The sequence below is a fragment of the Lepidochelys kempii genome, chromosome 2 (genome assembly GCF_965140265.1).
Source record: "Lepidochelys kempii isolate rLepKem1 chromosome 2, rLepKem1.hap2, whole genome shotgun sequence".
Taxonomy (NCBI): domain Eukaryota; kingdom Metazoa; phylum Chordata; order Testudines; family Cheloniidae; genus Lepidochelys; species Lepidochelys kempii.
This window is the reverse complement of record NC_133257.1, coordinates 206656892-206674267: the sequence shown is the minus strand read 5'-3', so window position 1 is coordinate 206674267 and position 17376 is coordinate 206656892. Positions and strand designations below refer to the sequence as shown.

The following is a 17376-nucleotide window of genomic DNA, read 5'->3' as shown; positions in this document are numbered from 1 at the left end:
TTTCATGGGTGAACTGGGCATTGTGTGAAGAAGTGCTTCCTTTTGTTGGTTTTAAACCTACTGCCTATTAAGCTAAGTAGAGAAGAGCAGATTTTTCTCTCTCCATCATACGAGTAAGTCCAGTCATAGTAACTGAATTGCACTGATTTCAATTAAGTCAATGGGATTTACGCCAGGGTAAATGAAAGCAGAAGACTACCCAATGTCAGTCAAACTATCCACTATAAACAAATGCCACGTTCACTACTATAAAGGTTCATGAGGTTTTCTGTATTTGTCTAACACCAAATACAATCAAAATTTGTCTTTTGTGTGTGTGTGTGTGTATGTATGTGTGTGGTTAATTATCCATTTATCTTTCAAGTGAGCTCAGCAAAAGTTCTGGTAATTTTAATGTGAAACCATAAAGCATTTCATTCTTTCAAAGATTTAATAGGGAAAATTCCATCAGGGAAGCCTGCCAGATAATCAAACTGAAGCATGTGAACCAAAGCATGTGGTTTGGTATGTGGGCCGAAACCTGGAGATGTGACTTGGGGCATCTTGATTATTATTTACATGGGAAATGATTCAATGCACTGTCACACAGACTAATTACCATAGCTAACTGCGGATGTTCAAGACTTTGGAACAGTTACACAATGTTATTTGCAGAGTGTCTGAATTCTTTTGAGAGTGAAATATCCTGATGTACCCAAGAGAATTAGGGTACTGAAAACCCTTGATAATTTCACAGTTTGTCTTTAGCTCTTTAATGCTCTCTCTCTCTGCTGAATTCATAATCACAATATAAAAGAGACATGAACAGAACAGTTGTCTAACATGATTCAGAAACATTCAATATACTGGATTATTAACAATTTCTGTTTTGACTTTTTGACTCAATTGCTTCTGTTGGACAACTGTGTAGACTACATCTTCTATAACAAAATAACATTTTAAATTTCTACAGCACTACTCACCTCAAAAGCTTCCAAACTATTTCACAAACTCTATACAGAAAGCATCACTGAGTGCGGCCCCTGTGGAGGGCAGGTTAGCAGCAATTTGGCACAGAGTGCAGTTTAAAATGGGGGAGGGATAAGGCAAAGTTTGACTAAAGACAGTGGGATAACCCATTTTTTTTCTTCTCAAAAACTGCTACAGAAATTTTAGTGTTTATATAGACCATTCCTCAAGGCTCTCCAGTTTGTCCATGCCTCCACTAGGGTTGCCAACCCGACAGGACTGTCCTGGAATCTCCAGGAATTAAAGATTAAACTTCAATTAAAGACTTCATGTGATGAAACCTCCAGGAATATCTCCAACCAAAATTGGCAACCCTGCCTCCAGTACAGCACACAGGGTCTCGGCCTTAGAAGGTTGAACCTGTGCTGTTTCAAACCTAATGCTTAGTCCACTAAACCACAACCTGACTTAGACCTACTTGCTCCCCTCCACTAATATTGGCTTTTAGCTCATGTGGTAGAAGCTAATGCACTGAGGTCCAGAGGTCCCAGGTTCGATCCCGCCCACCGGGGTCCGTCGGCTTTACAAGTGAGGGCTCATCCGGGATATCAACTGGGAAGTCTCTGAAGGTCGGGATGCGGTTCCTCAGCTAGGAGAAGTATGTAACCCACACACCTCCTGGGTGTGGTGTTTTGTCCCATCTGGTGGCACTGAGACCACTTAGAGAGAGAGAAAAAAAGATTAATGAGTCTGCTCAACAGCCTTAGCTAACAGGTCCAGCTGACTTTTAGCTCATGCGGTAGAGGCTCATGCACTAAGCTCCAGAGGTCCCAGGTTCAATCCCACCTGCCAATGACCGGGGTCTGTCGATGTTATACTTGCTGCCTTCAGCCTGCAAGGCAGCCAGTCCTCCTCCCTCCTCAAGCTCCAGGGAGTGCTTGAAGCTGCTCTGCTCCCCAGCCCTTCTTATACAGGCCACCCTGGCTCTGACTGGCTGCTCCACGCTGCCTCTCTCTAATTGGCTGCCTCCTGCGCAACCTCCCTAGGGTTCTATTAACCCCTTATCGGCCAGTGTGGGGCAGAGGCCCCATCACAAGCCAGAAATATTATGAAGATATGGGGTTTCAGTCCCCTTGTGCCTGGCCTCACGTCCCTTGGAAATACACTGGCCCTTAAGACCTTGGTTTCCTAGCCTTCTAGTTAACGTCAGCTGTCCTCCTATGCCTATATCACACATCTCCTGGTAGCAGGATCTAGGGAATCCAGTTCTGGGCTAGCTCATAGAGTATAGGACAAAGGGTACAGACTAAAGGCCTTCACCCCCTCCAGCAATCTCAGCCCAGTCCTCAGGGGCTTTGGAGTGTGTTCCTTGGATGACTTTCTGCCAGTCTGTGGTGATGCAGTTCTCAGCCTCTCTGACAGCCTTCATTTTGCAGGACAACCTCTTATCCCAAGTGTTGTTCGTCAACCAACTGGCTGCAGCTGGGGGAGTAGCTACTCTGTCCCTTACTCCCGTAGTGGCTGAATGGAGTTTACTCACCCCATCACAGAAATGAATGATCTTTATTGTTAATGAAATAGAGACTATAAGGGTCTGGATGAAGAGACGGGAGCACTTTGGATGAAGAGAATTGATACTACCACTTATCACCTACATTTTAAGTAAATTTAACATTGTATTTTATAACACAATATGTGAAATCCTGGTCCACATCTTCATTTCCTCTTGCTCCACTGTATCACTTTCTGTTTTTTCAAGACTTCATTAAATAGGATCTTTGGAACAATGACTAATGGGACTTGTAAAGAGGCTTATTGGGATCAGAGCCGTATTCTTTGGGGAAAGAGAAAGCATGATGGTTTTTTGGGCTTCTAACAGGGAAGTCCTTTCTTCAAGCTCCTTCACCACCACCTTGCAGATCCTGATCCATGGCTTCATCAAGAAGCTTTTCGCAAAGTTTTGCTGGGATTTTGTCTTTCTAGAGAAGACCATAGCAGAATCAGCAGAGATAATCTTGGTGACCAGTGTCTCTCCCCTCCAGAAAACGGGCCCAATTTTCTGCCACAGAGAGCATCTGAGAAAAATTGCTACTTCACAGGATAAGCCATTTTTTTTTGTAATCATAGACGTAACTTGCTTCTATGTGCAGAGATCCCCGGGTCTCAAAGCAGAGCTTGCATAGCTGATAAAAGCATGATATTGTCTTGGAGAGGGCAAAGTAATCACCAGGTTTCTTGCAAGGCTCCCATATAATTTAATGGTTTTCCTTGTAAAATGGAAAGCAGATGGAGTGAGGGTTTCTTCTAAGACTTGAACAACCTTTTCCTGGGGGTTGATTGGTGGAGTCTCCTTGAGTCACATCCAGAACTTTGACTTCCTTGTAGAAGCCGTGCCTAAATTTCTCAAAACTGTAAAAAAATAACCTGGTTTTGTCTTGCCTCAGGGGAGTGCATCCTTCCCAGGCATTCAGCCTCTTCCTCAGAGCTCATGAGGGCTCTGGGATGGTAAATAAGGATGGCCTGTCCCTTGCTGATTTGGAGTAAGGAGAGGTGGAAATGAGGGATTGCAAGACCTCAGCATCTCCTCCCATGAAGTGGACTCCACCCTGTTCAAGGAATCATGACAGTAATGGGAAGGAAGTAGGGGAGGCACTGAGACCTAAAGGACACACTGAGGAAAACAGTGGCTGCTCAATTGTGAGGTCCTCTGGTACTGGAACTTGTGAGTGGGCAGAAAAGAGAGCTAACTCCCACTGGTCCTCAGGAAGTAGAGTTAAGTAGGGTAAGAAGAGTTAGGTGAAACAGAGACATGGGGACACCCAGCACCTCCCATGGCCCACTTAGGGGGGATGGGGGCAATCCATGAATGGGTACATCCTTAGAGGTGTCCCATGACCCTTCAAGAGAGGATGATGGTCCCAAGCAGCAGGGTGGAGAGAAAGTTGCTGTGACAGATACCAGGCATAATCAACTGGCATTACAACACCTAGGCCTGGTCTACACGAGGGGGGGAGAAGGGGGAAGAAGGGGGAGGGGAATTGATCTAAGTTACGCTACTTCAGCTACGTGAATAATGTAGGTGAAGTCGATGTACTTAGATCTACTTACCATGGTGTCTTCACTGTGGTAAGTTGATGGCTGACACTCCCCTGTTGACTCTGCCTACACTTCTCACTCCGGTGGAGTATTGGAGTCGATGAGATAGTGCTTGATTTATCGCATCTAGACTAGACGAGATAAATCGATCCCCGCTGAATTGATCTCTGCCCATCGATCCAGCGCATAATGCAGACATGCCCCTACCACCCGCTGCAAAGGTGCTACTAGAGCCAGTGAGAAATACAGGGTGATAAACACTTTTGAACTTTAGGCCATTTATTCAGGTGCTTAAATATGAACTTAGGACTTTAACTTTAGGCTTCCATTTCTGAGTATCTTGACCTAAGCATAGACTTGTGGCTAAAGGACAACCCTAGGAGTTAGAAGAACTACTAAAGACTTCCTCTAACTTTGGGCAAGTAATTTAACTACCATGTGCCTCCATTTTCCTACATGTAATATAGGGATACTACAGTACTACTTGCCCTACCTCACAAGAGAATTCTTCATTATACATTTATAAAGTGTTTTGAGATCCTTAGAAGGCATTATAAAAATATTATTTCACTAAAGAAATAAATTAGACCCTTATAGAATTTAAGTATATTTTAGATTTTTTTGATGTTATCTTGCCATACATTACAGTACAATATTTTCCTTGTTTTTCCTTTGCTGTTTAATTATGTGACATTTTCATTCATTCTAATACACAGTATTTTTCAGAGTATTTAAAGTTATATTAGGCTGGTAACAAATGTGTCCATGTGCTACACTTCCTGCATGGTAACTTTATTATCTTTTCAAAGCTAAACAGTAAAAATACAGAAACTGTGATCTTTTACACTATCCTTTAATAAACAGTTATTTTAAAAATGCTATAAAATTGTTTCTTTTCCCCCCCAAACTACAACTTAATGCAACTAACTCTTGTATATCCAAAACAGTAAAGTCTGTATAAGTAGTTTTAAAAGTCCCTATGGGCTTGTAATATAGCAAGAGTGAAAAATTCTAACCACCAGAGACAGAAATGGGAAAGATTCCTGAGTTTCAAGTTACATAACATGCCTGTTCTTTTGTCATTTTCATGAGGCATGGATTTGCAAAGTTCTCTTTCTTCTCTGTAACATATTGTAAACATCTATTTCTGTTCATTAATATTTACATATTTAGGCAGAACTTTCAAAAAGTGCTCAGTGTCGGTCTAACTCTGCTTCCAATGAAGTTACTGGCATGATTGTGTGTGCATAGCCTACGCTCAGTGGCCCTGTGATTCCCTCCACATTGGTTCACAAAGTGGAACCAGCATACAAGAGGCAGTATGTTGCATCCTATAATAGTGTGCAGCAATGGGCTCCAGCACCAGAGGACTTTGCATAAAGGGGTGCTCTGGGAGGCGATGCCTTTTAAGTGATGCAGCTCAGTATTGACTTCGAATGTAGGGCTGTGTACTAGCAAGTGCAACTGAGAGCTCTCTGTTTTTGTACAAGTATCAAGGCACCTTACAATAATTCAAAAGAATTAAAACGGACCCAATTTTGGAACAAAGCCAAAGTGTTCCAAATTTAAATGCTGGCAAGAAATAGTGGTCAGTCAATGGTCAGAGCCTGGTCTGTTCATCATCTCAGTCATTTGTCCTGATCGTCTCAGCTGGAAGCAATGCACTTCATTTGAGAGAAAACAGGGTGGATAAAAATCAATGTTTTTTTTTAAAAAAAAAATCAGTTTTTTATTATTTAAATTAAATACAGGTTGTTGTTGTTTTTTTTAAAGGAAATATATTTAAAATTAAGTTTGAAAGTGACAAGCTATGTTAAGGCCTAAATTTATCATAATCTGTAAAATAATTTAAAAGAAAAGAAAGAAAGAAAGAAAGAAAGAAAGAAAGAAAGAAAGAAAGAAAGAAAGAAAGAAAGAAAGAAAGAAAGAAAGAAAGAAAGAAAGAAAGAAAGAAAGAAAGAAAGAAAGAAAGAAAGAAAGAAAGAAAGAAAGAAAGAAAGAAAGAAAGAAAGAAAGCTGTACATTTGTTGCCAATTTTTAAAGAAAGGCAAACCACTTAACTGGTGGAAGTCACTGACAGTACCTGGAACCAGCTTTTGACAGCAGTAGCCTTCTCTGCAGGTGCAGAATGAATATTTTCTTCATTTCAGTTTATTCAGCTAGTTCAGTTCAATGACTAGTTCATTCAAAAAGTTAAGAAACCAATATGGAGTTGGAAAAAGCAGGAAAGCTTGTTTTCCTTTTCAGGTCTATAAATAAAACCTAGGTGTGAGGGTGAGATCATCATGACCAGAAAGCATCAGTTCAATTCACTAATCACATGTTCTTCCAGTGGTTAATAAACCTATTTTAAATACAAAATATGTTTTGAGTAACATTTTGATAAACTTTTTTCCTTGTGTATACACGTCTTTCACAATAGTTTTATTTAATACAATTTAAAATGCTATTTCTGCACATTTTTAGTTTAGAACTTGACACAAAATAATCACAAGTAAAAAACTAAATCTAATAAATAAGAAATACATTATTCACCACTTTAACATAATAAATGTAAAAATTATTAATCTGGATAACTGTAAATTAAGCTATATAATTACCTAAATAACGGTGTATAAATATAGTGTATCCATCTGGTTAGGAAAAAAAGTAGCATTAAATGTAGTGTAAAGTCTATATTTACTTGCAAATCAACATGTTTTAATGGTTACCAATTAATGAGAAAGAAGTTACTTTCCTCGTACAGTAAGTGGAGTTTTTTTGAGATGGGTCTGTACTCCCAACTGTGGGTATGCATGAGCTCCATGAGCCTGAGACTGGAAGAGTTTTGCTAGCAGTGTTTGTTGGTTCACATTGTCACCTTTCCTCTCCTTGCACTCCAAACCACAGGCATAAGGGGCAGTGCAGACCGACTGCCTCTCCAGTTCCTTCTCAACCACAAAGGATGTGCAAAAAGATCGAAAGCAGACGGAAAAGAGGGTGGGTAGTGGAATGCAGATTGAGACCACACATTTTGAAGAACTCTATTTACTGTACAGAGTAAGTAACTTCTCTTTCTTCTTCGCGAGATGGTCCCAATGTATATTCCATTGTGGGTGACTGACAAGCAGCATTAAGTGAGGAGGAGGGTGTGAGGACCTTTGTGGTACCATTGACTGGAGGACTGCTGTACCGAAAGATGCATCAGCTGCAGAAGGTGGCACCGGGGCATAATGTTTCATGAAAGTATGGACAGAGCCCTATGTTGCTGCCTTACAGATTTCAATGAGAGAAACATCACAAAGTGAGGCTACCAAAGAGGCCTTGGCCCTACTCAAGTGGGCTCTCATGCTTTATGGAGGAGGTGTCTATTAACTCTTAACATAGCCTGAAATTCATTTTGAAAATCTTTAGGAAGAGATTTCTTTCCCCTCTCATCCATTCCCCAAAGGATATAGTGTCTAGGCAATTTCTTAAAATATTTTATTCTTTGTAGGTAGAATGCCAAAGCCCAAGAGACATGCAGAGAATGAAATCTCCTGTCCTCAACTAGTGATGTGAAGTTTTGGGAAGCAGATAGGTAAGTAAAAAGTTTGATTCAGATAGAAATCTGAGATTAGCTTGGGAGTAAATTTAGTGTGAAGTCTTAAAGTAACTGTATCCTTATACAAGATCACGTTTGATGGATCAGTCATAAGGGTCCCCAGCTCATCCACTCTTCTAGTTAAGATGATGGTTTCCAGAAAGGCAACCTTCATATAGGGTTGGTCAAAGAGCATGAAGCCAAGAGTCTGAATAGACACTTTGTTTATGCTGAGGGGACTGGACTGAGGTCTCATGACTGAGTTGGCTCGATCACAAAAGGGAAGGTTCTGACCAGACTTTCAGAAAACAGTCACCAGGATGGGTGGAGATGGAGTGGTTGAAGGATGATTGTAGACATTCCTGCTCCTGTGAACAGTGCTGGTCTCAGGACATTCTTGTTCTTTGGAACCAGGAGATCGGTATCATGCCCTCTGTGAACTCCTGTGCCTCCCATACTGGGGAACAGATTCTCACCTGATTTTGATGATGTCAGAGAAGAGCCCCCTTCTTGGAAGTGGACCTGGAGGAGGATTTCCTTCATCTCTTAATGTGTTTTCTACCCTACTGATATCCCGGCACGGAGGACTCTTTAGTTCTACTCCTGTTGGCCTTGGAATTGGATGAGTGCTTTTTGTTACCTCTGCCTGTTGCACAGGGGCTCTGCCCAGCTCAGGTCAGACTGGGGCCTCACCATACGATTCATAACAAATCTTTGAAGCTTTGGGCTTGGTGAGTTCTGCTGGGAAAGATCAGCAAATGCTGCACTTCTAGGGGACATACGTTTCCCTGAGGCAGTAGAGACACTTTAGGCAGTTGTCACTGACCAGCTATGCCCTGGGACAGGAGACAATTTTTGAATCCCAAAATCTTGGGCATACTAATCACCCCATACCGGGGTGGGAAGGGAGCAAGCCCTGAACTTATTCCAACCAGTTAAATACAAAGAAACTATAGAACACTGTCTAAAACGTAGCCAAAAAGACTATTTACTGGTAAAATATTTAAGAAGTTAGCAAACGCTGTGTTCACTGAAGGTTTCCATCTCAGACCATGAGCAGCAGAAAGACACTGGAGAGGAAGTCGGTCTGCACCGCCCCTTATGCCCTTGGTTCAGAGTATAAGGAGGAGAAGGATGCAAGTGCAGACCAATGGACACTGCTAGCAAAAATCTTCTGGTCTCAGGCACAGGGAGCTCCTGAGCGCCCACAGTGGAATATACATAGAGACCATCACTCAAAACAAACAACTTTTCCTTAGGAAAATAACTGAAGTACAAATGCAAAAGATTATTTTAAATTAACCTAAAACACGTTTTACTGCTTGCTGATTTAAATTGGTGGTTTAAACTGCTCTGATTTTAAATCAATCTCCTCTGAAAGAAAATCTGTATTTGGGTCAGCTAAGGCTTTCACACCAAGACCATGTCTAATCTAGCATTTTTGGAAAAATCTCCCACCATTGCACAACCACCAAAGCAGTTCTGTTGGTGTTAGCAACAGGGGGAACATTTCTGTGCACAGGAATTTTAACCCCCATGTTCCTTATCTCTGTACAGAGCAGGTTTAGATGGCTCAGAGATAAAACAACAAAACAAAACATCTTGGTTCTTTATTTATACTTACTACATGTATAGCCACAGATTTCCTGAAAAATGCTAATATAGATGAGGCCTCAGTGTCAATGCACTGAGTTTTCCCTTCGGCTTTCTTCAAGATAATCCATCAGGAGGACTGCCCAGCTCTCATTCACCTGTTCTAGAATAGGTTGTCTTCCATAACTCACGTAATGCTCACTGTAGTGTTTATTCTGCAGGAAAGACTCCCACTGACTTGTACTGAAACTAATCATACAGTGCTTTGGTGTGTTATTCACTCCCAGGAAAGGAGGGGAACACAGTTTAATTCAGTGCAGCTACTGATCTGGAAATGCCCCTCAATGAATTAGCTCCCCGAAAGTGTTTCAAGAGAGGTGTGATTAGCTCTCTCCACAGCTTGAGACCAAATCCATCAACACCTTTGCAGTGAAATGGATGGGTGATCAAGGTTCTCCCGTGTGTAAGACTGCCATCTCTCAAGGCCATCCTATAAAGGTGCTCAGTTCTTCTTTGAAAGCCTGTAGGAGTTGTGGGGTGCTTAGCACTTTTTCAGATGTAGCCCAAAATTTTTTTATAGTACTTGGGGTGGGAGTTTTAAATTAATTTAATTTTTTAAATCAAGCCATTTTGGAATTTATAAGGTACAAAAAATGCATTGAAACAACACAGAAATCTAATTATTCTTTATTGGACCCTTTAAAAATGCTGATTTTTTTTATTTTTACATCTGGTAAAGCAAGGAAGTCAGGACGTTTATGCCAAGTTTCAGCTAGGAATGAATTTTTACATCAAAATAATAAATGACATGGGGAAAAGAAATGGCTTAAAATGAAAATACAGACACATTATTAATAATTGCTATTATTGAGACATCTACAAGAAGGGATATACCACTGTTTTAGGATCGATTAATATCTAGTCTTTTAAAATTGTTGTAGCAAAAACAGGTAAATGTAAAGAAGTGTAGTCCCCTACCCACCTGCTGAAGTGAAGAAACAGATTGACAGAGCCAGAAGAGTACCCAGAAGTCACCTACTACAGGACAGGCCCAACAAAGAAAATAACAGAATGCCACTAGCTGTCACCTTCAGCCCCCAACTAAAACCTCTCCAACGCATCATCAAGGATCTACAGCCTATCCTGAAGGACAACCCATCGCTCTCACAAATCTTGGGAGATAGGCCAGTCCTTGCCGACAGACAGCCCCCCAATCTGAAGCAAATACTCACCAGCAACCACACACCACACAACAGAACGACTAGCCCAGGAACCTATCCTTGCAACAAAGCCCGTTGCCAGCTGTGTCCACATATCTATTCAGGGGACACCATTATAGGGCCTAATCACATCAGCCACAATATCAGAGGCTCGTTCACCTGCACATCCACCAATGTGATATATGCCATCATGTGCCAGCAATGCCCCTCTGCCATGTACATTGGTCAAACGTAAAAGAATAAATGGACACAAATCAGATGTCAAGAATTATAACATTCATAAACCAGTCGGAGAACACTTCAATCTCTCTGGTCACTCGATTTCTGACCTAAAAGTGGCTATTCTTCAACAAAAAGACTTCAAAAACAGACTCCAACGAGAGACTGCTGAATTGGAATTAATTTGCAAATTGGATACAATTAACTTAGGCTTGAATAGAGACTGGGAGTGGTTGAGTCATTACACATAGTAAAACTATTTCCCCTTGTTTATTCCCCACGCCCATCCCTATTCCTCAGACGTTCTTGTTAACTGCTGGAAATGGCCCACCTTGATTATCACTACAAAAGGTTTTCTTCCCTGTCCCCCCCACTCTCCTGCTGGTAATAGCTCATCTTAAGTGATCACTCTCCTTACAGTGTACATGATAAACACCCATTTTTTCATGTTCTGTGTGTATATAAATCTCCTCACTGTATTTTTCACTGAATGCATCCGATGAAGTGAGCTGTAGCTCATGAAAGCTTATGCTTAAATAAATTGGTTAGTCTCTAAGATGCCACAAGTACTCCTTTTCTTTTTGCGAATACAGACTAACACGGCTGCTACTCTGAAAAATATTTTAGTGTGTTCATTATTCTGAGGCCTAGAAATGCTTGACACAGGTTATTATATGGAGCTCTCTCTCTATTTTTATATATATCTCAACTATTTTATTCAACAAAAAGCGTAGAGATTTTAAAAAGGTGGAATAATTTTGAGATTAAAGTTCTGCCAGTTTCTTCAGTATAAAAGACACCACTGAAAAAGGAATCTAATCTTTATAATGCACAGGCTCATAATTTAACTGCGTAGAACAAATGAAAAAGCATAGCTCCTCTTTGTTGCTACTTTGGCAGTAGCATGGGGCATTAGCAAAGTATTAGTATAATCCAGAACTCATTCACCCTTCCTCCTCTCCAAGCATGTAACAAATATCTGATGGCTATGCAAATTTCACCCAAACCAAAGTTTTCCTAGCTGGCAAGTCACATATCAAAAGGCAATTATATAATGCTGTGGACATCTGGACTGAAATATTCTCAGCCAAAGAGATTTCAAACCCAGTAATTCCACAGAAACTATAGCTAAATATCAAGCCTGGACAACAAATATTTTGACGTGTGGACTTTTTATTAAATATAACACATATTACATGAAAAACTTCAAAAGACCACAAACCAATTCTGATATTTATTTAGAATATATTTTCCGAAGTTTGTATAGGCTAATTTTAGTAATATTTTATGCATACCATATGTTGAAATTCATAACTGCCCATTTTCTGACAAATGGCAAGTTTAGGGAGCCAACAAATCCACATTCTTTATTACATAAATGCCAAGTACAATCAATTCTATTCACACTGCCGTGTTTTTAATCACAAACTAAATTTTTAAACAGAGATGGGTGAACCTCAAACAGCATGAAAGTTTGCTTCTGGTGAAAAATACACCTAGAAATTTGGTGATTTAACTGTATCCAAATTATCAGAAACTGTTGAATTTGCAAAAAATGGCAAGAAGTCTCCTGGGAACAAGCTCTCTTATAAAGTTGCCAGTACTGTACTGTACCTAGTTTCCGGACAGGAAGCAAGAAACTTCAGAAGCAGGTATTTTTGCTTCTAGTCCAGGCCACATCACAAAGAACTATCTAGATATGTACGAAAATGAAAAGTTGAAGGGGAAAAGGTTAGCCAATATATTTTAAACGAGAACAAAGCCTTTGTTCACGTTTTGGGGAAGGTTTGGATTTAATCCACCCCAGGTTTCCCATCTTGTTTGGTCTTATAAAACAAAATGCACAGAAAAAAATGCTGGGGGAAGGGGGAAAATCATCTGAGACTGTCCCAAATTGAAAGGCTTTTCGCATATATAAAAAAAATTATGTAAGCGATATTCCAGGATATATCCCGCAAATTCCTATATAGGATGTTACAGACATGTCCCTATTTGGAGATATTAAAGATGCTGAGACCAGTTTAGAATTCTTGTGACTGCAGCTAATAAATGTATTACTAACTATTGATACACAGTTGACAACAGTAATAATCCTTAGCTGTTATATAGCATTTTTCCATCCATCCATTTCAAAGCCCTTATTACGTATTACTATCCCCAATTAACAGATGAGGAAACGGAGGGAAAAAACAAGGAAGTGACTCACCCAAAATCACAAAGCAGGTTAGTGGAAGAGCTGGGGACAGAAGTCAGGTATCCTGACTCTCAGTCTAGCACTCTAGCAACTGAGCCATCCTGCCTCCCAATAATAAAACAATACAGAGAAGTAATTCAGCAATTAATCTGGTACAAGTAGTAAGCTGTGCTGGTTAAGGAAAGATGGAAAAACTGGTATGAACTAAAACAGAAATCCTTAACGTAATTTTATATTACCAACTGTAGCATTTCCTTATCTTGAACACTTGATGCCATACCCTTTGACACTCTTGTAAGAAAACATCATCATCAATAATTCTGTTCATCTATACTGAAGGGTTTGTGCCTAAATTAATTATTGTATTCTTTCAACAATGAAAATAATTGTTATTTTCTTTGTCATTGTCAGGTAAGTTAACATGCATTTCATTGCATTTCTCATTGCAGCAACTGAACTGCACAACAGAAAGAGTGCTACAGTCACAAACCATCTCTCTTCCTCTATAATTTTAACCAGCAGAGCCCTAAGACTGACTATTCTCGGCCTCAAAATCCTAATGCATGAGTGGGGTGAATGAACTTGTCTTTCTTCTCCTCTACACACTGCCTTCAGCTCCTGCTCCTGTCTCCTTCCACTCCCTTCCCTCTCTCAAAGAGGGCCCCAATCCCTTCACCCGCCAGAGACTACATCACTCTCCATCACCTTCCTTTACCTACCAGACACCTCCTAATCACACAGCCGAGTAGTCACCTCTGCCAGCCCCGACTGTGATGATGGGCTCTGAGACACTGGAGCTGATAACCAGCAGTATAAGAAGCTGGACCAAAGCTGGACCAAATCTCATAACCAGGCCAGGGGAGGTAGGAGGGCAATCGGCTCAGCTCAGCAACCACCCTGGCAAAGTGTCCCCTGGGTGTATCTCCATTAAGCCAGGTAAATGGCCAGTTTGGACAGTAAACAAAACAAAATAAAAGCCCCTAGGAAGGGCGAGTGTCTAGAAAATTAAAATAAAAGTATATGGTGAATACATTATAACTGCTGCCATTATAACAAATACTACAGATAAACGAACTACCATTTTAATACTAATAAAGAAAATGCAGTTGAAAAATTAAGTTACATACCATTTTTTAAAAATTCAGTTCAACCATTCCATGGAGGTGTAACAATTCATCTAGGATGCCATCCATGTCTCTCACTTGTATTTGCTTATATCCGACTTGCATTCCAGAACACAGTTTAATTGATCATTTGCAACATCACCCTTTACTTACAACTTTAAAAAAATAGTATTTCAGGAAAGAAAAAGACTAGGTTGTTAGAACTACAACAAGGTTAATAGCCGCTAGTGTTTGTAGATCGGAGCCATCATGGTGGGTTTGTTCCTCACAGAACATCTGGTTTTGTTCTTCTCCTATGTACAGTTTCCCCAGAGCCATTTCACTGACCTGATCATAAAAATTCTGCTTGGTATACTTTCTAGGAACAGCAATTCATTTGTCAAAACTCTCTCTTTTAGGTTCACAGCTTGGCCCCTTTTAGGTTCACAGCTTGGAGCCTTGATCCCCAAGAGTAAGTGTCAATGTTATGTTGATTCAAGGCTTCAGTGTCCATCACTCATTACTGGAGTCATATTTCTGATGCATCTATTGTGAACCAGCTGTTGAAAGTCAGCACCATCTCTTGGTCACAAGTGAAATCATGATATAGACTACACTGGAGGCCAATGGTGCAAGATTGCTAACATTCCTGCTTTTAAACACTATTGTTTCCCATGGTTGCCTTAGGATACACAATCCCTTGGCTAAACAGACTAGAAGTTATCTGTGACACACACCATCTTTTGTAAATACAGATGCCAAGAAACATTATTTGCAGGATTTGAAACATTACTTGGTCCATCTGGATGATAAACAATTCTTGAGAGAACTTTAATTATGGTCTCAAACTGACATGGGTTACAGAAAACGTTTAATACATTGCCTATTGATTGATACTTGCATTAGACTAGGCACTCTAGTTTTCCACTGATGTGTCCATAATTCCCATTAGTGCTAATGGTAGCTCTACTTGTGTACAAAGGAGACTAGGCTGCTGTGGTATATGTTTTTGTTGCACAATATGACCTGAAAAAAGTGTATTATTTATTATGGAAAATTCATTTTTGTCAAACTTTTTTGAGTACTATTACATATTTTAGCAGTTTCAAATAATAATCAAGTGATTTGGCCTTTGGTGACAGAAAAGCAGCTATTGGAGGTTGGCAGTGATACAATTGCAAAATCATTCCAAGGTCCAGTCACTACACCACAGATACGTATAATTGTATATGTGACAGTTGTGATGCAAATAAATGGATTGTTTTTAAATAAAAGTGTATTAAAATATAAAATGCATTACACTTCATAAGAACAAGTGACTATCGTTTAAAGGGCCTCACAAAGGACATCAGAGACATCAGCAAATATATTTTCTGAGTCCCAGCATCAGTTATAATAAGGAACTGAAGTTTTTACCAGACACCTAACAACCAGGACTAAATCTACTAGCTAGAGGCCAATACAAAATAGGAGGCTTTCATCAGTTCCCACACACCAAGATCCAGGAACAGCGCCTTCATGAGAAGTCCAGTGCCTTCCCACTCCAGCTGCTGGGAAGGGATCCTGGACCCCAACTACCCCTGAAGTACTGGTCCTGGCCCTTGCTTACGGGTCACCTCTTTTGCACTGTTCTTTCTTTGTGAATGAATTTCAGGCATCCATAACTCAGCTGCTAGGGGGAGTTTCAACCCAAGAGGGCTTTTTCTTTCTTCACCCCTTTCACCTTTACATGCTGAAAGGGAGAGTTCCCCTCACTCTAATTCCCCCATACCTCACATCCTTCTGCACTTACACCTCTCAACAACTGAAAAGAACAACTCCCTCAACTTCATCTTGCTCACCCTCTTCCTATAGCTGTGAGACACCCAACTTGGATCTGACGGGGAGCTTTCCTTTTCTCTTCTTACACTAATGGGCCTCTCTTTCCTCTGTATCTGGGAAGGAGAGCCCATCTTCCCACCAATTCCCAACCTTTCATATTCCCCGCCCACTAATGGATGAGAGAGAATGTCTCAATTCCTCACCCCCAATATGATAGGAGCTTCTATCTATGCCAGTGCTTCCCTCTCTGTTCTATTGGGAGAAAGGAAACTATTATTCATCCTCCTCTTCCTGCCTACAGTTCAGATCAAACTCCCTACCACACCTCACATCATTCGTATCAGTTTACATGTACTCAAACTACTTCAGTTTCACTTTAGCTTGAACAAACTTGGAACTCTGCTAAAATCACAATATTTTGGATTATGTGAAGACGAAGCCATATGAAAACCACTACATTTCTCATGGTTTTCTCCCCAGTCAGTCAACACAGTTCTGCCTGAAATTCAGCCCAGGCTTGCAAACCTCAGCAAACATTTCATGAACCTGCTCCAAGTTTCACGTTTGTTTCACCCAGTTTCAGGTTTCATTATGAAAGTGTCCCAGCACACTACAAATAACTCTCTTCTGAATTCTGTCCCCAGCCCTGCTGATTACAATGACCTCTCAAACCAAGTCTGTATGCCAGCAAAAATTAGCCAGTTTCTAAAGAGAACATACATTGGACCAAACAGCAGAGAAACCACATTCCTTTTAAAAAGCAAAAATACTGCAGACTGGGGGATTATTATGGTCTATAATTTTTATCTGAGAAAGACTTTTCAAGAACTGTGGACAATAAACCTTTTGATGTTAAAATAGCAAAGCACAGAAGCTATTAATCTTAATTTGTGTAAGTGATTATAGACCATTTCAGCATAGCAAGCAGGAAAACACATTCTTTTAATTGACATCTGAGCTGTAGAATAAGTCAGCTAGCCTGTAAATACCTCAAGCCTGGCAAAGTCAAACAGTATTTTTATTTAAGAAACACATTATCCACTTGCATATTAAACATGCATATTCACCAGATCAATGAAATAACTGCAGGGAAATAAGTTATGAGAAAGTAATGAACACACTTCCCAGTTCATATGAAAACAATACCAAAATGCATTCCATTTACATGGCTATTTTTTACAAAAAAATTAATGTATAGCTTTTCATTTAATATTGTTAAGCTTGTACAACTGGCCACATCTGCCGGAAGTCTTTCCAATCATGCTAAAACCACCCCTTTTTGAGAAAACATTTCCTGGGGTTGTGCCAATGTTCCGTAAGACGGTGGTTTGATTAGTTTTGTTTGCTCACAGATTGTCAGTCTACTTCTATAAACGTCTATTAAACATTACAATTTGAAATTGGAAATACAAATACTTACTAAATTCAGCTTTGGGATTAATTAAAATTGTTTGATCCTTGCACAATATCTTTTTTTTAAAAGCACCACATCACAATCATGAGAGTCACCAGAGAGGCCAAAGGCCTGATTCTGATATCACTTACACACCAGTAAAACCATTAAGTTCACTGGAGTTATTCTTGATTTATACTGTGGAGAGTTCAAAATCAAGCCCTCAG

General features: G+C 40.1%; 1 protein-coding gene across 3 annotated transcripts in view; it reads right to left on the bottom strand.

Moving 5' to 3' along the window:
• The window catches only part of JAZF1 (JAZF zinc finger 1), a 285803-nt gene that overhangs the window by 100523 nt on the left and 167904 nt on the right, over nt 1–17376 (bottom strand). The gene's annotated exons all lie outside the window — the stretch shown is intronic.